The following is a 23607-nucleotide window of genomic DNA, read 5'->3' on the forward strand; positions in this document are numbered from 1 at the left end:
TGCACGGGCTCTGATCCTGGGCAGGTGCACCAGTCTACTGGTGACCCACAGGAGGGGAGTGCACTGATTGCACTGCACCCCAGACCCATATTTACCACAGTGCAAGTGCCCTCTGCCACTAATTTACAGTGGCTCACACTCACAACAAGCAGTGCCTGGAGCCCTTTGCAGAGACGGGAACAAAGAGGTTCTGCGGCAGCTGGCCGTCCTGCAAGCATTACATTAAACAGCTGTTCCCCATGCAGCCACAGGTGGCGCTGTGCTGGGAGAATGCGATTACTTTTCACTTCCTCCCAGCCTACAGAGCAGCGCATAGGAGAGAGAAAAGAGGAGGCATGATTTAATCTTACAACGAATCCACTAAGCAAATCTTTATAAATTTGGGGGGATCAGCTCTGTTTCCACAGTTTATTGGTGTTTACTCTGATGTCTGTATTAATATTGAGGGATTTCTAAGTATTAACATCAGTGTGTGTCAGCAGGGCCAGCCGTTGGGGTGTGCACACTGTGCGGTCATGCAGGGTGCCATGACAACAGAGGCGACAGGCGGCCAACACAGCTCACAAGTTGGGTAGACCAGCATATTCAATTTAAACGATTTGCTGGTGGTCCACTGGTGTGCACCAGCAGTAGGTGCAGTCCGATCATATCCTCTCCCTCGTGGTTCCGGCGCTCAGTTAGTGAGTCGGAGCACAGGCTCAGAGATTCTCAGCCTGCGCTCTGACAACATTGAAAGTCAGAGCCGTGAAGGAGCGGGTATGACAAAGAGCTACTGATTAGCATAACATCAACATCCATTATAAAACCAGGAAAAGGTGGGCATGGATGGTGAACTGATTTGGTGGTGCAATGGGCCACTTGACTGGTTTTGCCCCCATGCCTAAGGCTGCCAGCCCTCCCCTGGTGGTATCCACTTAAGTTTATCCTTGCAAGCGTGCTGTCTTGGCATCATACTTGACTCTGGCCTCACCTTTGAGCCTCACATCCAGTATGTTACCAAATCCTGCATCATACTACTTCTTACAATTATGTAAGAAATACATGACAAATTGAATTTTGAATGTGACCAAACATCTTGACTTATTATTATGGAAACAGGCTAACATACCCTCTTTGATATTGTGCTACACACAAATGGAGGAATGGAGGTCAATTAAGCATTTAATTATTGGTGCTTCACATAAAACACAAAACAGTGGACACAATCTCACACTGACCTTTGAAACACCCACACTGGGACCATAGCAATAGGTTCAGCTAACTACTGGGTCCTCTTTTATCTGGGACACTTCCACCCTTCTTCTAAACCTTCCCATTCTTCTAAACAGGAAACTTCTGAAGGCTTTAGATAATATATGTATTTCGATAATACATTCTAAATTAAACGATCTGTGCAATAAAGGAAGTTTAAAACTCTCTTTACAGGAAATATGTAGGGAGACTGTGTAGATCACATGCAGGAGAAGTGTGGCTAGGACTGCATAATCATAGTAATTCAACTTCTAAATGGCTGATAATTGAATGGTGAGACTGCAGGGGTATTATTCAGTGCATTAAGCTGAAGTTGTTTTGGTGCTTATATATTGTCCCTTTTATTAGTTACATAGTTATGTATAGGCGGAAAAGAGACATGCATCCATCAAGTTCAGCCTTTTTCACATCTGTTTTTGCTGTTGATCCAAATGAAGGCAAAAAACACAGTTTTAAGTATTTGTCAATTTTGAAACAAACAAGGAAAAAAATCCTTCTCGGTTCCAGAATGGCAGTCAGATCTCTCATTGAATCAAGAAGCTGTTATCCGAGGCGTGGTTCCGGCTCTAGCCAAGATGGCCACGTGAGGAGAGAGCTCCGCTCCACCGGACCCCGAAAAGCAAAATTAGCGCGGACCAGTAAACTTAATGGGGCGCACAAAACGCCCGGAGCACACCCAGACCCCTAAGAATCCCCAACAGAGGCCGCTGGACGGCTTTTTACAGCCGCAACCCGGATCGAGCGGAGGATCCCTCAGCCCCAAGATGGCGGCGCCCCCAGCACCGGAACTGGAGATACCTGCCCTGAGCCGCATTGAGGGTTCCCTGTGCGACCTAACAATGTCGGCGGTGACAAAATCTGACCTCCAGGCCATTACCACCGCAATTCAAGATACCCTGCGCACCGAGATAGCGGGGATCCGCAGTGATCTCGCCGCACAGGCGGGCCGCATTGCAGTAGTGGAGGAGGCGAGCGAGGCCCTTACCGCCTGCATGACGGCAACTGATACAGCTGTGGCGCGCCAGGGCGAGATGCTACTCTCCCTGCGCCGACATCTGGAGGATGTAGACAATAAGGGAAGAAGGTGCAACATACTCGTCCGCGGGGTGCCTGAAGCTGAGGGACCGGAGGACGCTTTGGCAACACTCACTGAACTCTTTCGCTCTCTCCTACAGCCGTTTCCTCCGATGGAGATAAAGTTTGAGAGGGTGCATAGGGCCCTGCGACCCCGCACGGTAGAAGAAGGCCCACGTGTTCTAATCTGCTGCCTGCACTCGTTCCCAATAAAGAACACCATAATGATGAAGGCCAGGGAGCGGCAGACTTGGCCCTTCCGGGGGACCCAGGTCTCTTTTTACAATGACTTCTCCCCCATGACGCTGGAGGCCAGACGGGCTCTACGACCGGTCACAACAATACTGAGAGACCGTAACATACCCTATAAATGGGGATTCCCCTTCGCTTTGCAAGCCAGATACTAAAATCGTTGGCTTGAGGTGGCCTGAAGAGGTACCGCGCTTTATGGAGGAAATGGGCCTTCCCTCACCGCCGGTTCCTGACTGGATACTGGGATCATTGAACCCGCCGCCAAGGCCGCAGAGGGGACCTAGACAACGTGGTGTGAGAGCACCCCCTGTTCAGCGCACAGGAGGCCTAGGAGACCCGACGTCCCCAGAGGAATGAAGTCAGACACCTGCCTGAATCCATGAGCCTCCACGCACCATCCCAGAGCGGCTTGATCTACCTGCACCCTTTATCCCTTACCATCACGACTAGCCAAGTCTGGACTGACCCTTTCTGCTGATGCCTGATGCCCGCTTCTGCCTCCCAGAACCTAAGAGGAGCAGGTTTGATGTGTAGCTCCGCTCTCAGGTACTCTGTATGGGGGTTTTGGGGCTTGGGAGGGTGGGGAATTGGGCATATAGACTCGGGCGGTGGGCCAGGCTGCCCCTGCGGCATGTGCAAGGGTCCTATAGCTACAATTGCACCGATCTATCATAACTCTCTTGCTCCAGATCCTTTACAAGTTGAAACAGATTAACTTTGCTTTGGGGTGGGGGGTCTGGGGGAACCGCAGTTTGGGTGCACCCATGTCCCTGTGGATGGCTCTTCATTGACGTTTAACCCTGGTCTCGGCTACCTGGAGGTGGACGCCTCACTGTGGACAGGGATTCCACTCTGGCCTAGACAAGATTGGGAATGTTGATTGCTTGTTGGGGGGGGGTCAGGGGGGGAGAGGGGATGGGGATGGCTGGGGATTTCATTTAATGCCTTGTAGTGTATTAATGTGTCCTGATAATGACCTCCGTGTGCCCCACTTTAAGCCCATTCTCACATGCAGCTACACTTAGGTCACCACGGGCGGATACTTATCATCACTTATTTGCGAACCCAGTTCACTCCCACCGTGTTCCCGACCCCATGAAAAGCTAGAAGGGGCACGTGCATGGCTACCCGCTACTTATTAGGCCCACCAGCCCACAATTGCATGTGCACACACTCATATTTAGACCTAGATACTTGGAGACCCCGTAATCCTGGATGCCTCTATAGAGTTATTGAGGGTGTCGGCACTCAAGGAGTTGGGTCCCATTAGCTGGTACCCCCCCCCTCCCGCCGCCTTACACCTAATATAGCTATTATCTGGGGACGCACTAGACACACTGGTTTTCCTGGGGACCAGGGGATAGTTGGACATAGGTAGTTTGCGGCCTCTTAGACTACAGCATAGCAGGTATTACGGGTCGCTCAAGAATCTGAGCCACTGACGGGGGCTCTGTATATATCACTATAGTGTTTGATGTTAATAATTGCTTGCACCAAATGTGATTGCACACTGTCTGCATGATGCTAATTCCTGCTTAACTCTGAAACTGGGGGTTATGGTGGAGCGGATGACCTCTCATTTGACCCATCTACTCTCTGACACTTCACTTGGCTGGGGCTCGACCCGCGTTCTCTACCACTCTTACTCGCGCTAGTTGATTGGTGACCAGACGGTGGGACTCTAGACTCCTGGGCTGGTCCCGGAGCTACTTCCAGCCACAACTGGTTGCCGCGCGAGTCCCCCCTCACCCTGCTGAGGGGTCTTAAATCCAGGATATTACCGGTATCTGGGAAGTTACCTACACACGGGTTACATAACTCCCTTTACACACACACAACACTTTTAGCCTGACCCTCCTGTACCGACTTCGAGTCACCTATTGCTGGCATCTGCTGTCACCCCTTCCCCCTTTTACCCTCACCCTCCCTCCTCCCCCCCCCCCCCCCTCTTTCTTACTGTCGCACGCTGGCCGGCCTACGCACCGGGCCCGTGGTCCCTCCTTGCACTCTGGTCTCTTGGTGGTACCCCCTGACCTTCCATCGGTTGGGAACCTCCACCGTCACGTATGGTAAGTATGGCTTTCCAAAGCACACCCCTGCAGTTCCTTACCCAGAACTGCAGAGGACTCAACATCCCTGAACGACGGACGCACCTGCTGCGCGAATTGAGGAAAAAACACGTCACAATCGCTATGCTACAAGAAACGCACTTTAAGGAAGGGTCAAACCCTAGGCTGCGGAATAGACACTTCCCTAATAACTACTTCTGCAACCATCCTACTGCGCATAAATCTGGTGTAGCTATATTAATAGCTGCGGAACTGGACTTTAAAGAATTGGAACATGTACAGGACTCACAGGGGAGATATCTCTTCCTCAAAGGCACCATAGCGGGTAAGGTATACACGTTAGCGACTATATATGTTCCCAATAAGAGGCAGGCCCCATTTATCCGCAATGCCTTACTCCACCTGGAGGACTTCACGGATGGGATACTGGTGGTAGGAGGCGACTTCAACGCACCGCTCGACCCAACCCTGGACTCCTCCACGGGTCATAGCTGCCTACCACAACACAGCATTAGATCCATCCGACAATCGCTTGACGCCCTGAGACTGGTGGACTGCTGGAGGACCCTTCATCCCTCGACAAAAGATTTCACTTACTACTCGGCTCTCCATAATCGTTACTCGCGTATAGATTATATCCTCATTGCGAGAGAAGGCCTCTCTCACCTATGCGGGGCCGACATTGGAACGGCCACTTGGTCGGACCATGGCTCGGTCGAGATAGAACTGAACTCACCCCTCTACAGGCCGAAGAACTGGACCTGGAGGCTTAATCCGACTCTACTGCTTGACCCGGGTACTAAGATGCAAATCCAGCAAGACATAGAACAATATTTCAGAGAAAACGACACCCCAGAGTCCTCCCCGATTACCATCTGGGAGGCTCACAAAAGTGTGATTCGGGGCACACTCATACGCATCGCTTCCCAGAAGCGTAAGGCTTTCATGCAGGACATGGTCGAAGTGTATAACTCCATCTCAAATCTGGAACGCCAACATAAACGCTCTCAGCTAAACGCAATATACGGTGAATTAATGGAGCAGAGGAGGAAACTTAAAGACCTTATCCTGAAAAGACACCTCAGCTCGGTTCAACGAACAAAGGGCTTCTACTATGCGCACGCCAATAAAGGGGGCAGGTACCTGGCGAGACTACTGAAAGGCCCCCAACATCATAGACAAATACATAAGATTCATCTGACCTCGGGGGAGGTCTCCCCGTTCCCGCAGAAAATTGCGGAGGAGTTTCGGTGGTTCTATGAACGCTTATATAACCTCTATGATCCTAATGTTGCCGCTGCAGTCACGGGAGTACGTGCCATGACACGGGATTACCTATCTGGAACGGTCACCAACACGATCAACCAGGACTCGGCCACAATCTTGGACGCCCCGATAACTGTGGAAGAATTGGCCGCAGCACTTAAGGCATCCAAAACTGGCAAAGCCCCTGGCCCGGATGGTTATTCCACGGGGTACTACAAGAGTTAGTCGGACATATTGTTACCCTGGCTTACCAAGGCACTCAATGCCGTCGGCGAGGGAGGATCTCTGGGGACGGAATCCTTAGCGGCCACCATCACGGTCTTACTTAAGCCGGGGAAGGACCCATTACAGTGCAGTAGCTATAGGCCGATCTCCTTATTGAACGTTGATGCCAAGCTGTTTACGAAGGTCATAGCCACTCGACTTAAACATCTGCTCCCTGATCTCATACACCCAGACCAGACGGGCTTTATCCCGGGTAGGGAGGCTCGAGATAGCACGTTGAGACTCTTCTCCATCCAGCACCATGCGAGAAAATTAGGGACACGATTGCTCCTGTTATCGACCGATGCCGAAAAGGCATTCGACCGTGTCAACTGGACGTACATGCTGGAAACTCTGCGATGGCAAGGATGTGGTCAGAGACTTATTACGTGGATATCAGCGATATACAGTAGGCCACGAGCGTCTGTGCGGGTGAACGGGGCCACGACCGAGGAATTCGCAATCAACAATGGAACCCGACAGGGATGCCCACTTTCGCCCTTACTGTTTGTCCTTTCCCTGGAGCCCCTCCTACAGGCGATTCGCCGTAATCCAGACATCCACGGGTACGACTGGAAGGGGGTGCAACACAAAGTGGCAGCATACGCCGACGATCTCCTCTTCTTTGTGCGCAACCCCAGGATCACGTTACCGTGCCTCCTCTCGGAATTTGATAGATTTGGGCAGATCTCCGGATTTAAGCTTAATGTTTCAAAATGCGAGGTCCTGAACATCACGCTCCCCACGGAGGAATTCCGGTCTTTGGAATCAGAGTTTGCGTTTCATTGGTGTCATAGTAAAATGAAATACCTGGGGGTCTGGGTGTCTGAGGACCCGGGCAACATTTACCATCACAACTTTACGCCCTTATTAAAGACCGTAACCTCGGACCTCACCAGATGGGCCCACCCGCACATCACATGGCACGGCAGGGTTGTGGTGATTAAAATGAATATTCTCCCGAGGATCCTATACCTCATGCAGACTATACCTCTTGCTTTGCCGCCGGTTTTCTTTTCCACCCTGAAAACGGCGGTGCTCAAGTTTATCTGGAGAGGCGGACGCTCTAGGATCCGACACAAAATCATCTGCCGACCTAGAACCCATGGAGGACTGGCGTTGCCCGACTTCAAGAAATATTACTAGGCCGCAATCATGCAACGCATACTAGACTGGCACATGACACCCCCCACTAAACACTGGGTGGTGCTCGATAAAGGCCTCATCGGACCAATGCTGGAGACGCAGATCTGGGGCCTCCCGAGACGATCACCAACCCACCACCCTGGAGAAGGATTGACTCTACAGACCCTGGTGGGTTGGATATCTGTGAGACGGCTATATCACATCTCCCCCTCCCCCAGCCCGATGATCCCACTCACGCATAATGAGGCCATAGGTGGGGGACTACCCCGCGGAGCCTGGCCTTTACAAGAGGGAGGGACGTATATACCTATACACAAGGTTCTTGAGGGCGGGAGGTTACGGACTCTGCCCTCGATGCTGGGCGACAAACCACAGACACATCTCCTCCGCTTCCGATATCTTCAACTGCAACATTACTATGAAACACTACCACATAAAGACAGACTGCACAGAGCTCTAACGTGGTTTGAGAACCTCTGCGACCAAGGCACTGCTATGGAACATGCTATTTCCGTACTGTATCAATACCTCCTGACTGGTCAAACGGCAGCGGCCACAACGTTCAAAAGGCAATGGGAAGAACAACTAGGAATATTCCTCTCGACACAACAATGGGAAGCGGCGTTGCTCTGGCAACATAAGAGTTCAATGAGTTCCTACTACCAAGAGATGAACTATAAACTCGTCTCCCTCTGGTATAGGACGCCTACCTTACTACATCGTATATTTCCTTCCATACCCTCTGTATGTTGGAGGTGTCAGGAGACACGCGGAACGGTGCTACACATCTGGTGGGAATGCACGCCCATAACCCCATATTGGGAAATGATCAGGGAAACAATCATACTTATCCTGGGGTACCTCCTGGATTGGAACGCGGAATTTGCTTTACTGCACATCACGTCGTTCTCTATATCTTCATATAAGAAGTCGATACTGCGGCACCTGCTTAACGCCGCCAAGGCCAACATCCCAGCTCATTGGAAACAATCTGACATACCTACCAAGACTGAATGAATTCGTAGGGTGGAGGGGATCCAAGGAGCGGAGGCAGCGTATGCTACCTTAACAGGCAGGGAAACCAGGCATGCAGAGATGTGGGTATATCTCTCGCTACCGCAGTGCTGGGGGTACTCCGGGACCCGCGGTGGGGGCACGGGCCGACCCGAGCTAGGCAGGAGGGATCACACCCTGTGTACCTTGCTTACCCTTTATCCCTTGCTTTTCCATTCCCTTATTCTTCCCGTCAGCGGATGGGGATCCGGGCTCGGAGACAGAGGGGTCTCTTAGGAGCTCATTGTGAGACGACATTTAACACATTACACTGGACGAGTAATAGGGGGGAACTGGTACTTATGACAGATAGTATAACGTGACAGTGGACACTCTTTGTAGGATATGAGATACCTGAATATCAGGTAAGGTGGATACCTGCCTGGTAGCGGAACTGTGCCTCACGAGACGGACACCCCAGACCTGACAGACATACGACTCAGTCCATCCTTACACGTTAGCAGTACCCTCATTACACAGCACCTGGACACTCCTCTCATGGTACACAAGAGGGGGAACCCCCGAACGCCCTCCCTCAGACACAGAGCCACAAGGCTGCCTTACGAGCCCAACCCAGAGCTAGGGTCGAGGGGAACATCGATGTGTCATATGCGATGCCATGGTTGGATATTGGTCCCGACTCTCACGTTAGTTTAGTGCTCGGGGTACTCATCTCGTAACATGTTGCTACTTTCACTGCACTTAGAGCTATGCTCTGGTGTCATTACTGCTAACCCGCTACTTAATACATCACGCACGAGATGAAAAGTATATTTGAGCACCCCATACAACGAATTCATATATCGAGATTTGTATGCAACGGCAGATGTAACCCCAGACATACTCCTTCAATGCGCATTACATACAATCACAAATATAACGAGTGGTGTAGTCTGATATGTGAGGTTACTCTTGTTTATTTCTGATATCCTGCTGACATTGAGCTGAGGGACAGATGGGTCTAGTTACTCTATTGCTTAGTGTTACCTATATTGCGACGATTTAATAGCAACAGCTTAGTTATAAAATCTTTCTGCTCTTTTTATAATGTTTTACTTGCAAACCTGGACCTGCGTGTCTTTCCATGTTGTTCATGATGACTATGCATACTTCTCAATAAACAGATTTTCAGAAAGAAGCTGTTATCCCACATGTTAAAATATTATTTTCCTGAATATTGTTTTAGCAAGTATTCATCCAGCTGTTTAAACATCTGCACATTTTCTTTATCTTAGCCTAGATATATTTTTATCCAGTCTAAATGTGTCCTATGTATAGTCCTGTTTATGAATAGATTTCCAGACAATGGTTTGTATTGACCTCGATTATATTTGTAAAATGCTATCATATTACCTCTGAGGCGCCGGTTTTCTAAACTAAACAATTCAAAATTGTCTTTTCTTTTCTTAGAACAAGCACCCAAAATTGCATAGCATATTCACATGTTGTGGTCTTATCATGTATTTAAAGAGTCTAAATTATATTTTCATTCCCAGAATTTATTGTTAGCAATACCTTACTAGCCTTAGCCACTGCTGATTAACATTGCACATTGTTGCCTAGTTTATTGTCTATAACAATTCCCAAATCCTTCTTGTGCGTTGTTATCCCTAACTCACTACCATTTAGGGTGTACGTTGCTTGTGTATTCTTTAGCCTGAAGTGCAATACTTAGCATTTATCAACATTAAATTTCATCTGCCATTTGGCTGCCCAGTTCCCTAATCTTTGTAAATCCCTCTGTAGCAAAATAATCAAATTCTATTCACTGAAAAAAACATCTTCAAAACAATATTTTACCCAATTTACTTTTTGTATCTTTCTATTCATTGTTCAACTCTCTCACATGTTATATAAACTAGATTGTCTCATTATTATTATTGATATATATATATAGCGCCAACTAATTACGCAGCGCTTTACGATATAAAGTCATGAAGTCATTTGCTAATACTGCCTAATTTTCTGTAAAATAATCAAAAGTTTTATATTTATTTATTTATAGTATGGTGTCTCTTTAACCCCTTAACGCCGTTACGGCGTTCTATGCCGTCGCGGCTTTAAAGGGCTTTAAAGCCGTTGCGGCAGCATAGAGCGCCGTAACGGCTTGCAGCCCCAGGAGCAGAGGTGTACTCACCTCCGCCGCGATCCTCTTCTGGGGGGCTGTCTGAGAGCCCAGGCAGCCCCCCTCCGGCAAATGAGGCCCCCGGGGGCCATGTGATCGCTCTCAAAGAGCGATCACATGGCCCCCTATAGCTGGCTATGGATCTGCCAGCAGGGGGGCTGTTTAAAATATTAGACAGTCCCCCTGCTGGTAGGTAGTGTAAAAAAATAAATATAAAAATGTTATAAAATAAATTAAATGCCTTTTTATATATATATAATATGTATATATATTATATATATAATATATATACATATTATATATATGTAACGTCATACGTAATGTATTTTAATATTAATATTAGTATATATATTAATATTAAAATACACTTAGAATGACGTTACATATATATAATATGTATATATATTATATATATAATAGATCTACATATATATATTATATATATATACGCATAATTACAATAATAAATAAATAAAATAATTAAATAAATAAATAAAATATTGAAACAAAATATAAAATAAATTATATATTCATATGTAATTTCATTCTAACTGTATTTTGTTATTAATATATATATATATTGGAAACAGAATACACTTAGAATGACATTCTATATATATCTATCTATATATAAAATACAAATAACCGCAAATATATATAGAGAGATAAATACATATAATTACATAAAAGATTACATTAGTATACACGTAGAATTTATATACCTATAAATGCATATATATTAAAATTCTACGTGTATATTTAAGTAATTTTTTAACATAATTATGTCATTTGATTAATTAAAATTTGATTGACATGCCTGACAACACAGGGAGAAAGTGCAGAGAATTTAATTCGCATGCACTATATTAGACCCTGTAACTCTCCAAGACACCATAAAACCTGTACATAGGGGGTACTGTTTTACTCGGGAGACTTCGCTGAACTCAAATATTAGTGTTTAAAACTGGTAAATTGTATTACAACGATGATATTTTAAGTAAAAGTGACGTTTTTTGCATTTTTTACAAACAAACGGCACTTTTATGGACTATATTATTGTTGTAATATGTTTTACTGTTTTAAAACACTAATATTTGTGTTTAGTGAAATCTCCCGAGAATAACAGTACCCCACATGTACAGGTTTTATGGTGTTTTGGAAAGTTAGAGAGTCACATATAAGGCTTGCATTTCATTTTTTTGACATTGAAATTTGCCAGATTAGTTATGTTGCCTTTGAGACCGTATGGTAGCCCAGGAATAAGAATTACCCCCATGATGGCATACCATTTGCAAAAGTAGACAACCCAAGGTATTGCAAATGGGGTATGTCCAGTCATTTTTAGTAGCCACTTAGTCACAAACACTGGCCAAATATTAGTTTTTTGCTTTTTTCACACAAAAACAAATATGAACGCTAACTTTGGCCAGTGTTTGTGACTAAGTGGCTACTAAAAAAAACTAAACATACCCCACGTTCAATACCTTGGGTTGTCTACTTTTTCAAATGGTATGCCATTATGGGGGTAATTCTCATTCCTGGGCTACCACACCGTCTCAAAGGTAACATTACTAATCTGGCAAATTTCAATTTGAAAATGGAACGTTCTATATTTGACCCTGTAACTTTCCAAAACACCATAAAACCTGTTAATGGGGGGTACTGTTGTACTCGTGAGACATCGCTGATTACAAATATGTGCATTTTGTTGCCGTAAAACCTAACAGTATTATGACATTTACAGCTAAAATGTGAGGCGGAACTACAAATTTAAAAAAAAAAATCAAATTTCTCACAGTTTTTTTTAATTTTATTCATAATAAATTGTTTCAAATACAAATATTTTATATGAAATGAAAGCCCTGTTTCTCCTGAACAAAATGATATATAATAAGTGTGGGTGCATTTAATATGAAAGAGGGGAACTACGGGTGAACAGACATATAGCGCAAATTCCAGTTTTTGTTTACGTTTTGTTTTGATCAGAACGTGTACTATTGACTCCGTCCTGAAGGGGTTAACTTGTTATTTACATATTTTACATGCTCATAATTTTTCACTTGATAAACAGTCTTTTAGTAGTTAAATATCTTTTATCAACCTGCAGTGTGGGGCACTTTCTTTTCTTCATGCACAAAGGGTTCCAATTATAACCTAATTTCGATTAACTGTCGTTTGATGACAATTTCATTACTCAAAAAATAAATTTATTAGCCCATGCTAACGTGTTGTGACTATAGCTTCTCTTCTAATAAGACAAAGTTTAACTGCTTTTGGGACTTCAACTTGACTGCCATCCCCCCGCAGTTATAAGCTTCTTACAATGAGCATAAATCACGGCTTCAATGTCGAAAAATCTTGAGTTACAAGGCTACATTTTATATGTATATTAATTTTATCTTGGACTATAAAATGCAAGGTATAATTTACATTTTATTTAAATTAATATCATTTTGACAGCAGCAAAAACTGCATATAAAAGACAGCTTAACTTAATTTGATTCTGATTTTGGCAATTCTTATAAGAACTGCTTAAAGCGGGAGTCAGTCTTTGGGAAGAAAAATAAAGATTACATTTTATTTTATAAGGTATATGTTTATATATCTAAAACTAGAGATATGTGTATGTAAAGGTTCGATATTGTGGTAGCAGTTCAGATATGCTCCATAAAATTCTGTAATTCCACAAAAAGTAATCTGAGTTTCATACATATAAACATTTATGGGCACAGAGGAATAAGGTAATGATATATGCAGAATGTGTTAATGTATACGAATAAAAAGTTAACAGTTCCCATGCCAATGGGGTTCTATGATAAAAAGAGGAAAATGAATGAATGAATACATGCATACATATATAAATCAATGAATACAAAAATAAACTGGTGGCATTGCAATAACACCAGGCAGCCATGTAGATGAAAACCTGGATCTAACAAAATATGAATTTATTGAATCAATGCCTTTCTTCAATTCTACTTTTTTGAATTCAGGTGACAGATAAAACAGACTGGAATAGTTATTTAATAAAGTATGAATTCAAAGTGAATAAAGTTGTCGAACTGAACGCATCACTGACTTGAGTTCTTGAATTCTCACTTTAGAAAATTATCCTGTGACATGTGCAATGGCGCCTAGACCTTACCAAGACCTACATGTACCAAATACAATGCAAGTGTGAGAAATGGTCCTCCAAGATCATAATCCAATCCAATCAATATATACTAAGCCACATATGTGATTACAAAAAAATAAATAAAAAGATGTTATGAGCCAAATTCAAACATCGATCTCTAGTGTTGGGAATGGCAGATGTACCTGAGCTACCAAAATAGTTTCAATGAGTATTACTGGTGCACATTTAAAATCCGTCTGCAATATAGAGATGAACCTTAAACAGCAAACACTCTTTGCTCAATAAAACAGTACTCTGCTGAGAACAAATAGATATACATAAAGTCTCCTCAATCAAATCGATCATCAAACCATAGATAAGGTAGTGATATACAGAAATTGAAATGTTTTTTGCACATCACCCTCTCCTGTCTTCCCAGCAGGTACAGAGAGGTTTGGTGTTGCAGCTGGACATTTGGAGGGACATTGCTCCCTGAAAAGCGCTTGCTCACTAGCAAATTGACTCCCAGGTGCTGAATTTTTACATTTCTTTATATCACTACCTTATCTATGGGTTAAAGTGATCAATTTGATAAAGGAGACTTTATATCATTTAGCAAAGAGTGGTGTTTGGCAGCAAGTGTGTGAGTATTTTTTACTGCACTATATTGTTTAGATTTGTTTTAGTTGTGCTTTTATAATTATTATTTTATTATTTTTTCCTGTTCTCCTGATTTTAGCATCATTTTTTTCTGTTCTTTTTAAAATTGTTTGATCTATTTCTAGGTATTATATGGTATACTGAATATACAGTTTTGGTGCAATATTTAATTAATATTCCCCATGCTATTTTGTTTCTCTTTTTTTTTTTATATATATTTGCGTGTAGTACTGGTGTTTGAATGAAGGGTGATTGTAAATAATTCTGACATTTTAAAACAGGGGTATGTTTGTATGTAATGTTAGGTTTTTAATGCGGGTTTACATTTGTGTGCAGGATTAATCTTTGAATTAAGTGGTGTGTTTGTATATACCTTTGGCATTTGGCTGCAGTGGTGAGTTTGTATGTAATGTTTTTGTTTGATTGCCAGGATGTGTTTGAATGTAGTGTTGGTGTTTTATTGCTGTGGGATGTATACACATATATACCTACACTGCCACATACATGCATACATACTTGCACAAATACAAATCGCCACACACACAGATACATGCCTATTGATAATTTATTTTCACTTTCACTTAATTTTAACTTTTCACTTATTCTGTTCACTGGTTGGATGCAACAGTGTCTTGGCCATACCTGGCAGCATCGGTTTAACCTTTTTTTGAATATTAAGGTCCTTTAGAAACTTTATTTAATCCATGTCATTCATGTAAAGCGCTACGGAATCTGTTGGCACTATATAAATGGCAATAATAATAATAATGTCTACTTTCCATTATGTATTACTGCCTTCCATTCTGGGTATGCTGCACTTGACCGCCATCATCATCTAGTTCACATTCACCTTAATTAATAAACCTCATTAATGTCATAGTTTCCTTGCATTTGTTTTATCTAACCACAGAGTGGTATTGTGGAATATATGATTTCCATAGAAACGATTATTATGCATCTTCAGGAAGTATATGTTATGTATATACAAAACCATACTTCTAACCCTCTAACCAAAATATTATTAAGATATTAAATAACTTTTTAATAAAAATAGTTTGTTCTTGAAGTAGGGAATTTCAACTCAATATAATGTTTGTAAGCAAACCTTGAGCTGGATTTTCTCCAAAATATGTGCTCAAATATTAATTTCAAGCTTTGACAGATGGACCACAAATTATTAGGCGTTTCCATTTAAAAGTACATCTTACAAAAATAAAAAAACATAGTGATTACAGCTTGCTTGTCCATTTGTTATTACTCACTAGCCAGGATCATACTTGCATTTCTGCACTGTCATAATTTACTTTCAATAAATAATGCCCAGCAGGGCCGCCACCCAGATCAGGGTCTGGGCCCCCTGGGGCCCGCCTCCAATCCCGCCCACAGGGTTGCCTGCAAATCCCGCCCACAGGAATACATGCAGACACAAAAACATACACTGATACAAAAGGACACAGACACACACACACACACAAAAATACATACTAACAGACACACATACTGAAACAAAACAAAGGGTAATAGGCGCTCGCTATAGTAAGTGATGGACAGGCAGCAGTGTACAAAACAAGGATTCCCAAAACCTTGTATGTGAAATAGAAATCGGAAGAAAGGAGTGTATACCGCGCCTAGAGGTATTAATATAAAAAATTATACATACATATATTCGATGGAAATTTTGACAGTAGATGGTAACCTCAAAATAAAAAGCAAAACATAATAGCGCAATACAGTAAATAAACAGAAAGGTCAAATAAAGCTATACACAGTCCACTCACATGGGGATGAGCTATAACAGAGCTCAGCTGTGATGCGCCTGGACGGTATAATCCCCGTCTCGGGATGTATGGTGGTGTTGCTTCAGGGATATTCCAAGGTGCAGTAGTGCGTAGACCATAAAATGAAAATATGGCAGCAAATGGTGAAGTACGTACTAATAGAGTAATAACAAGTATAAAAGGTATTGTACTTACAATTTCTAGAGCATAAAACCTGCTCTAGTATAAACAGCCTAGGTGGTATAATCCCCACCAGGGATATGCAGGATCCAGGGAGTAGAAGATGATAATAATAAAAATATATAGAAAAGTATGCTATAAAAAGTACTTTAATATATAAAACAAACAAGTATAATAACAAGTATAAATAAAAGTCCACTTTACGCGTTTCGCCTCACAGGGCTTCTTCAGAAGTGTGGATCATCTCCCTCATGGATCCGTTTATATATGGCTGTCAATTAGGAAAATTCGTTGGTGGTGTGGTGGTTCCTAGTTCCGGGTTTGCTGTATTGGAACGCTCGTTTTCATTTCCGGGTGGTGTCTGTGGAACGCAGGTGTCGCCAGAATGGTGACGCGGCACTCGCGTCGTACCGGAAATGACGTGATAGGTGCGTCATTCCGGAATATTGGGCGGAATGATCGTGACGCTCAGGTGGAACGCACGCAACGTTAGAGAACAGCGTGCGTTGCGTTCCAGAGTGTCTATGTAAACAGATAGCTGCAATAGATAAAATAGATGTGGGCACGGTAATCTGACTAATTAACCGCCATATTAGATATGGGCACCGAGTGTGTGTATCATAAGGTGTTGTTAACACTTCAATGTATATTACATTCACTTAAAGCAATATAAGTATAACATCAGAGTGGGGTAATCTTAAACTTAGGGGTAATCTGATATATATATATGTATATATAGCAATATATGTGTAGCATAAGCATATGGAGCAAAAATTGCTTGCAATAAATATAATGAAAACTTAAAATTATAAATATTATGCATAAGGCAAAGTATATATATAACATAAATGAGTAAAACATAATATCTTACAATAGATATCGTACATAGCGTAACTTGGAGGTCAAGGCCATACTGTAATATATTACTACAGGCAGGGAAAGGTATATAAAACCAAAAATCATGCAGAGCAAGTGGATTTTAAGAGGGGTGCTGATAAATGTAAAAAAGATCGAAAGAAATGAAAAAATCGGTAAAAATAGAAATAAAAATAAAAATGAAAATAAAAATAAGCAGATCTGTAAAAGGGGTAAAAACCATAAAAGCTTATAAAAAATATTTTATTGATTTTAATAAAAATTTATAGAAAATTGTAAAGGTCAAAATCTGCATTCAGCCCGTTAGGGTGTAGGGTGTCAAGCTGGTACACCCACTTCATTTCTATCTGGCCGATCTTTTTGACAATATCCCCTCCCCTCCAATGTTTTTTTACTACAGCTATACCAGTAAATGAAAGGTGCTTGGGGTCATTATTGTGCAAGCAGAAATGTGTGGGTATAGAGTGGGTTTTTAAACATTTTTCGACGTTTCTACAATGCTCTGCTATTCTTATTTTTAAGGGTCTAATAGTTCTGCCCACATACTGGAGGCCGCACGGGCACTCCAGTAAATAAATGACATTTTTGCTGTTGCATGTAATAACGCCCTTTATATTGTATTTCTTGCCTGTATTATTAGATTTAAATTCCGTCACCATTCTTTTTGTTTTTTTAGTTTTCTTGCACGCTATGCAACAATTGCATTTATAAAAACCTTTATTATCCATAAAATTATTGGTTTTATTGGGACTATTCTTTGTAAAATTCTTAGTTAAATGCATCTTTAAATTTGGAGCACCTCTAAATACTATTTTCGGTTTATCTGGGATTATTTTTCCCAGAATTTCGTCTTCTTTTAGTAAGTGCCAGTGCTTGGTTAAAAATTTTTTCAGTTGTTTATTTTTGTTGTTATAATCTAAAACAATTGGTAAGGTAAAATCTGAGTTTCCCTGATTTGGCCGGGGTTTTGATTTATGTATTAACTGGTTTCTATCTATTGTAGCTGTTTTCTTAATTGTTAAATCTATATTTTTTGCATCGTATCCCTTTTGTGTAAAGCTTTCTTTTAATGTGTTTGCTTGTTTAAGAAAAGTTGATGTATCTGAGCAATTCCTTTTGAGTCTCATAATTTGGCTTTTAGGGATGCTATCTAGCCATATCTTGTTGTGGCAACTATCTGTACTTATATAGTTGTTCACATTTACATCTTTAAAATGAGTTTTTGTGTGTATTTTATTGTTCTTAATGTAAATATTTAAATCTAAAAAAGTAACCATCGAATTACTAAAATCTGCAGTGAAAATAATACCATCATCATTCCTATTTAGAAGAGAAATAAAATCTTTGGCTGAACTCTCAGATCCCTTCCAGATAAAAAATAGATCATCTATGTATCGGGAATAGGATACCAGGCATTCCACCCAGTCATGCCCCCTCAAAATGGACTGGTCTTCCCACTCCGCCATATAGAGGTTGGCATAACTGGGTGCAAACCTGGTACCCATAGCTGTTCCTGTTTTTTGCAAATAAAAACCATCTTTAAACCAGAAGTAATTGTGCTTTAAAATCAAGTTTATGCCTTCTATTAAAAATTCAGTATGCTCTTAGGGCATAGAGTCATCCCTTTCCAGAATAGATCTAATTGCTTTACAACCTCTGTCATGTTTTATAATAGTATACAAAGACTGTACATCACAGGTGATCATAGTATAGTCTGTATCCCAGACGACATTTTCCAATTTTTTTAAAAGGTCTATTGTATCTTTTAAATATGATTTGGTTTGTTTCACATACGGTTGTAACATTATGTCAATGTATTCGGAAAGATTTGAGAGGTGTGATCTTATACCGGATACAATTGGACGGCCAGGGGGATTAATTAAGTTTTTGTGAATCTTTGGCAGGAAGTATATGACCGGAATCTTAGGAGATGGATTGTTGATGTAGTTGTATTCTTTATTCTTTAGGATCCCCATATCTTTACCTTTTTTTAGAAACACATTTAGTTTATTCTTTATGTCTGTTGTGGGGTCACTATTTAGTTTAACGTATGTATTACAATCATTTAGTTGTCTCAAAGCTTCTGTTTCGTATTTATCTTTTGATTGAATTACAAGACCTCCGCCTTTATCGGCGGGTTTGATTACAATGGAAGTATCATTATATAGGTCTCTTATAACTTTCATTTCTCTTCTATTTAAATTTGATGTATTATCTTTGTGTCTGGTATCTAGGGTTTTTATTTCTTTGCATACCTTTTTTTCAAATATATCGAGAGCACTAGATTTAAAATATGCGGGGTAAAATGTGGATTTGTTCTTAAGCTCACTGCTGTAACGCTCAATTGTTGATAAGATGGAAACAACTGCAGATTTCTGAATTTGATAACGTTTATTACTTTAAAATAAAAAAGATAATCAATTTTGAACTGTCTCTTTAATTCCTGGCAGGTTATAACCAGCAGCGGTGTTTGAAGTTGTTTTAGGATAAGGTAACTTTAACACAACCAGCGAGAAGTTCCAAATTAGGATGCAGATAATTAATAAGTGGAGCAGAATGCAAACCACTTAGATTAGAGATGGTTTTATATTAAACTTGAGCCAATCTGGTTTACTTAACTTATGAAGGAGAGATAATCCAAATTGGTGATGGAGGTTCCACAGAGGATCGAGGTTGCAACAGGCAAGAGAATGTCCAGAAACAGTCCGAGGTCGTAGGAGAGGAGAAGGAGGGTAAATGATTAAACAGTCCGGGTCCGATACACAGTAGAAGTAAATATCCAGTTTGAAGTTCGCGGGAGCTTTCGAGTTGATCAAGCACTGTGGTGTTGGCGCGGACTCTCTATGAACCCTGGGAACGACCACGTCATAGGAGGGGGAGTGGCCGCGCTCCGAGAACCCGGAAGTCCACGGTTAGCGAATGCCGGAAGGTCTGACAGAACCCCCCTCATAAGAAGCAGCCACCGGATGCTGTCAACGAGGTCTGGATGGGTAGCGAGCATGGTACGCGTTGATAAGTCGACGAGCATGCACCGCGGAGGACGACACCCATGAGTCTTCGTCAACACCGTAGCCCTTCCACCGGACAAGATATTGTAAGGAACCACGATGGATTCGTGAGTCGAGAATCCTCTGAACCTCGTATTCTTCTTCACCTTGTACCAGAATGGGATCAGGAGTGGTATGAACATCCCTCATGAAAGGGTCGGAGTGGTGTGGTTTAAGCAACGACACATGGAAGACTGGATGCAGTTTCATGGTAGGTGGAAGTTTCAATCTAACCACGTTTTCGTTGATGAGTGACAATATACGAAAAGGGCCAAGGAAGAGTGAACTTAGTTTCTTTGAGGGACGGTTGGTAACAATGTTTTTTGAAGAGAGCCATACGAGATCACCAACCTTGTAAGTAGGGGAAGGTCGTCTACCAGTATCGAAAAACTTTTTCTGAGCAGATGATGCATTTTTAAGGTTATCACGTAACTTGAGGAAGAGGGCAGACATGAACGAGTTATGGTTGGAGACGTATGGATTAGAAGAAGGAAGTCCTTGATCGGGAAATGAAGAAGGATGGAATCCAAAATTTGAGAAGAATGGAGTCATTTTGCTACTAGCGTGTACCGAGTTGTTGTATGAGAACTCTGCCATTGGTAACCACGTGATCCAATCATCTTGTAAATGAGAGCAATAACACCGCAAGTATTGTTCAAGACATTGGTTAACTCTCTCTGTTTGTCCGTTGGTTTGAGGATGATAGGCTGAAGATAATTTACGTTGAATGTTGAGGGAGGAACACATCTCATTCCAGAATTTGGAGGTGAACTGTGTTCCTCTGTCTGATATGATTTCTTCAGGAAGACCATGGAGTTTCACGATGTTGTTGATGAATACTTTTGCAAGTTCAGATGAAGAGGGTAATTTCTTTAAAGGAATAAAATGGGACATCTTGGTGAAACGGTCTACCACCACCAGAATGGTGGTATGATGTTGCGAAGGAGGGAGTTCTACCAAGAAATCCATTGAGATGGACTGCCAAGGTCTTTCTGGAACAGGTAGGCTCAGTAATTGACCGAATGGTGGATGATGGTCAGATTTTGATCTCAGACAGGTTGGGCAGTTTTTGACATAAGATTCTATGGTTCTGTCCTGGCGAGGCCACCAGTAATATCTTTTAGACAGCTCCAGTGTTTTTCTTGTACCAGGATGACCAGCCAGAGGGGAATCATGAATCAAGGAGAGTATTTTATTCCTAAGCAAGGGAGGAATGTATAACCTGTCTTTGAAGTAGTACAACCCGTCCTTTTTTGATAGATTGTTTTGTTTGGGAAGTTCAAGATCTTCTTCTTTAAGATGTTTAATCTCATCAGTTAATGACGAAATAATACCTATGATTTTAGGAGGTTGAGTTTCGTTTACAGGAAGATCTTGGTGAATTCTGGACAGGGCATCTGCCTTTTTATTTCTGGATCCCGGTCTGTAGATGATTTGAAAATTAAAACGGGAAAAGAAAAGATTCCAGCGTACTTGTCTGGCAGAGAGTGTTTTGTTGGAATGAAGATATTCAAGGTTCCTGTGGTCGGTATAAACAATTACAGGAGTGCGTGTGTCTTCAAGTATGTGACGCCAGTTTTCGAATGCAGCTTTAATACTTAATAATTCTTTTTCTCCTACAGGATAATTGCGTTCAGCAGGAGACAAAGATCGTGAAAAAAAAGCTACTGGATGGAGAGGATCTTGAGGCGTTTGGTGTTGAGAGAGTACAGCCCCGATAGCTGTATCAGAAGCATCCGTTTCCATGACGTAGAGAAAAGCAGGATTAGGTAGTTGAAGAATGGGAGCACTTGTGAATCTCCGTTTTAATTCATCAAAGGCTGCTTGAGCCTCTTCGTTCCAAGCAAAGGATCGTTTACTGCTATTGAGCAGGTTGAGGGGATGAGCAACCTTAGAGTAATTTTTAATGAACTTCCTATAGAAGTTGGCAAATCCCAAAAAACGTTGTAAGTCTTTAGTATTAGTAGGAGTAGACCAGTTGACAATGCAATCTATTTTGGAGGTATCCATACTTATTGAATGAGGGGAGATAACATATCCCAAAAAAGTGATTTCATTGACTTCAAATATACATTTTTCTGGTTTTGCGTATAATTTGTGTGTTCTTAATCTGGATAATACCCATCTCACGTGTTTTCTGTGTTCTTCAAGGTTGTTGGAGTAGATGAGAATATCATCTAAGTAAATGATGACACAAACGTCTAGGAGATCTCGGAAGATATCGTTAATGAAATGCTGAAAGGTTGCAGGGGCGTTACATAGCCCGAAGGGCATGACAAGATATTCGTAAAGACCATATCGGGTTCTGAACGCCGTTTTCCATTCATCATTGGCCTTGATTCTAACAAGGTTATATGCTCCACGAAGGTCAAGTTTAGTGTAGATGGTAGCTGTTCTTAATCTTTCAATCAACTCATTGATCAGGGGAAGAGGGTAACGATTCTTAATAGTTATTTTATTTAAAGACCTGTAATCGATGATGGGGCGTATAGTCTGGTCCTTGTTTCTCACAAAAAACATGCTGGAAGCGGCTGGTGAACAGGAAGGTCTAATGAACCCCTTCCGGAGGTTTTCATCTAGGTATTCCTTGAGGGTTTTTAGCTCTGATTCAGAGAGGGGATAAATATGTCCAAAAGGGATAGGAGCACCAGGAACAAGGTCAATCGGACAATCATAGGGTCGATGAGGAGGAAGTGTCTCTGCTTCCTTTTTACTGAACACATCAGCAAACTCCGAATAGATGGAAGGTATAGTGGATTCCCTAGTAACATGCAAAATGGGGATGTGTTGTAGACATGTTTTCTGGCAATATGCAGAGTTAAACGTGAGAGAGAAAGGAGCCCAGGTAATAAGTGGGTTGTGAGTCCGTAACCAGTCTATCCCCAATATTATTGGATAAAGAGGAGAATTTATGACATCAAAAACAAGAAATTCAGAATGGACATAATTAGTAGTAATCCTTAAAGGGACAGTTTCAAGGCGAATGGGCCCCGAGGAGATTAAGGAGCCATCAATAACTCTGACAGAGACGGAATTACGTTTTTGAACACAAGGAATTTTATTTTTTGTAACAAAGGATGAGTCCAGGAACACCCCATTAGCACCGGAATCAATAAGGGCCTTAGTAGTAATTCTTTCTTTGTCCCACTGTAATATGAGAGAGACAGAGGAGAAATGAGAGGTTGGTTTAGAAGGAAGTACACTCCTTATAGTCGTGGTAGAACCATGCTTACCGCCTCTTGGACGTTTCAATAGGGGACAGTCTGGGACCACATGTTCTTGCGAAGCACAGTACATGCAGAGGTTCAGTTGTCTTCTTCTGGTTCTCTCTTCTGGAGTAAGAGGACTTCTCACAACCCCTATTTCCATAGGTTCAGCGGGAGTTATAGGTTTCTCCGGTGCCTTTGAAGAGGTGAAGGGTTTTTTCCATAGAGAGCTAGTGAGTGATTTC

The sequence above is a fragment of the Pelobates fuscus genome, chromosome 6, assembly GCF_036172605.1.
Source record: "Pelobates fuscus isolate aPelFus1 chromosome 6, aPelFus1.pri, whole genome shotgun sequence".
In the NCBI taxonomy this organism is placed as follows: Eukaryota; Metazoa; Chordata; class Amphibia; order Anura; family Pelobatidae; genus Pelobates; species Pelobates fuscus.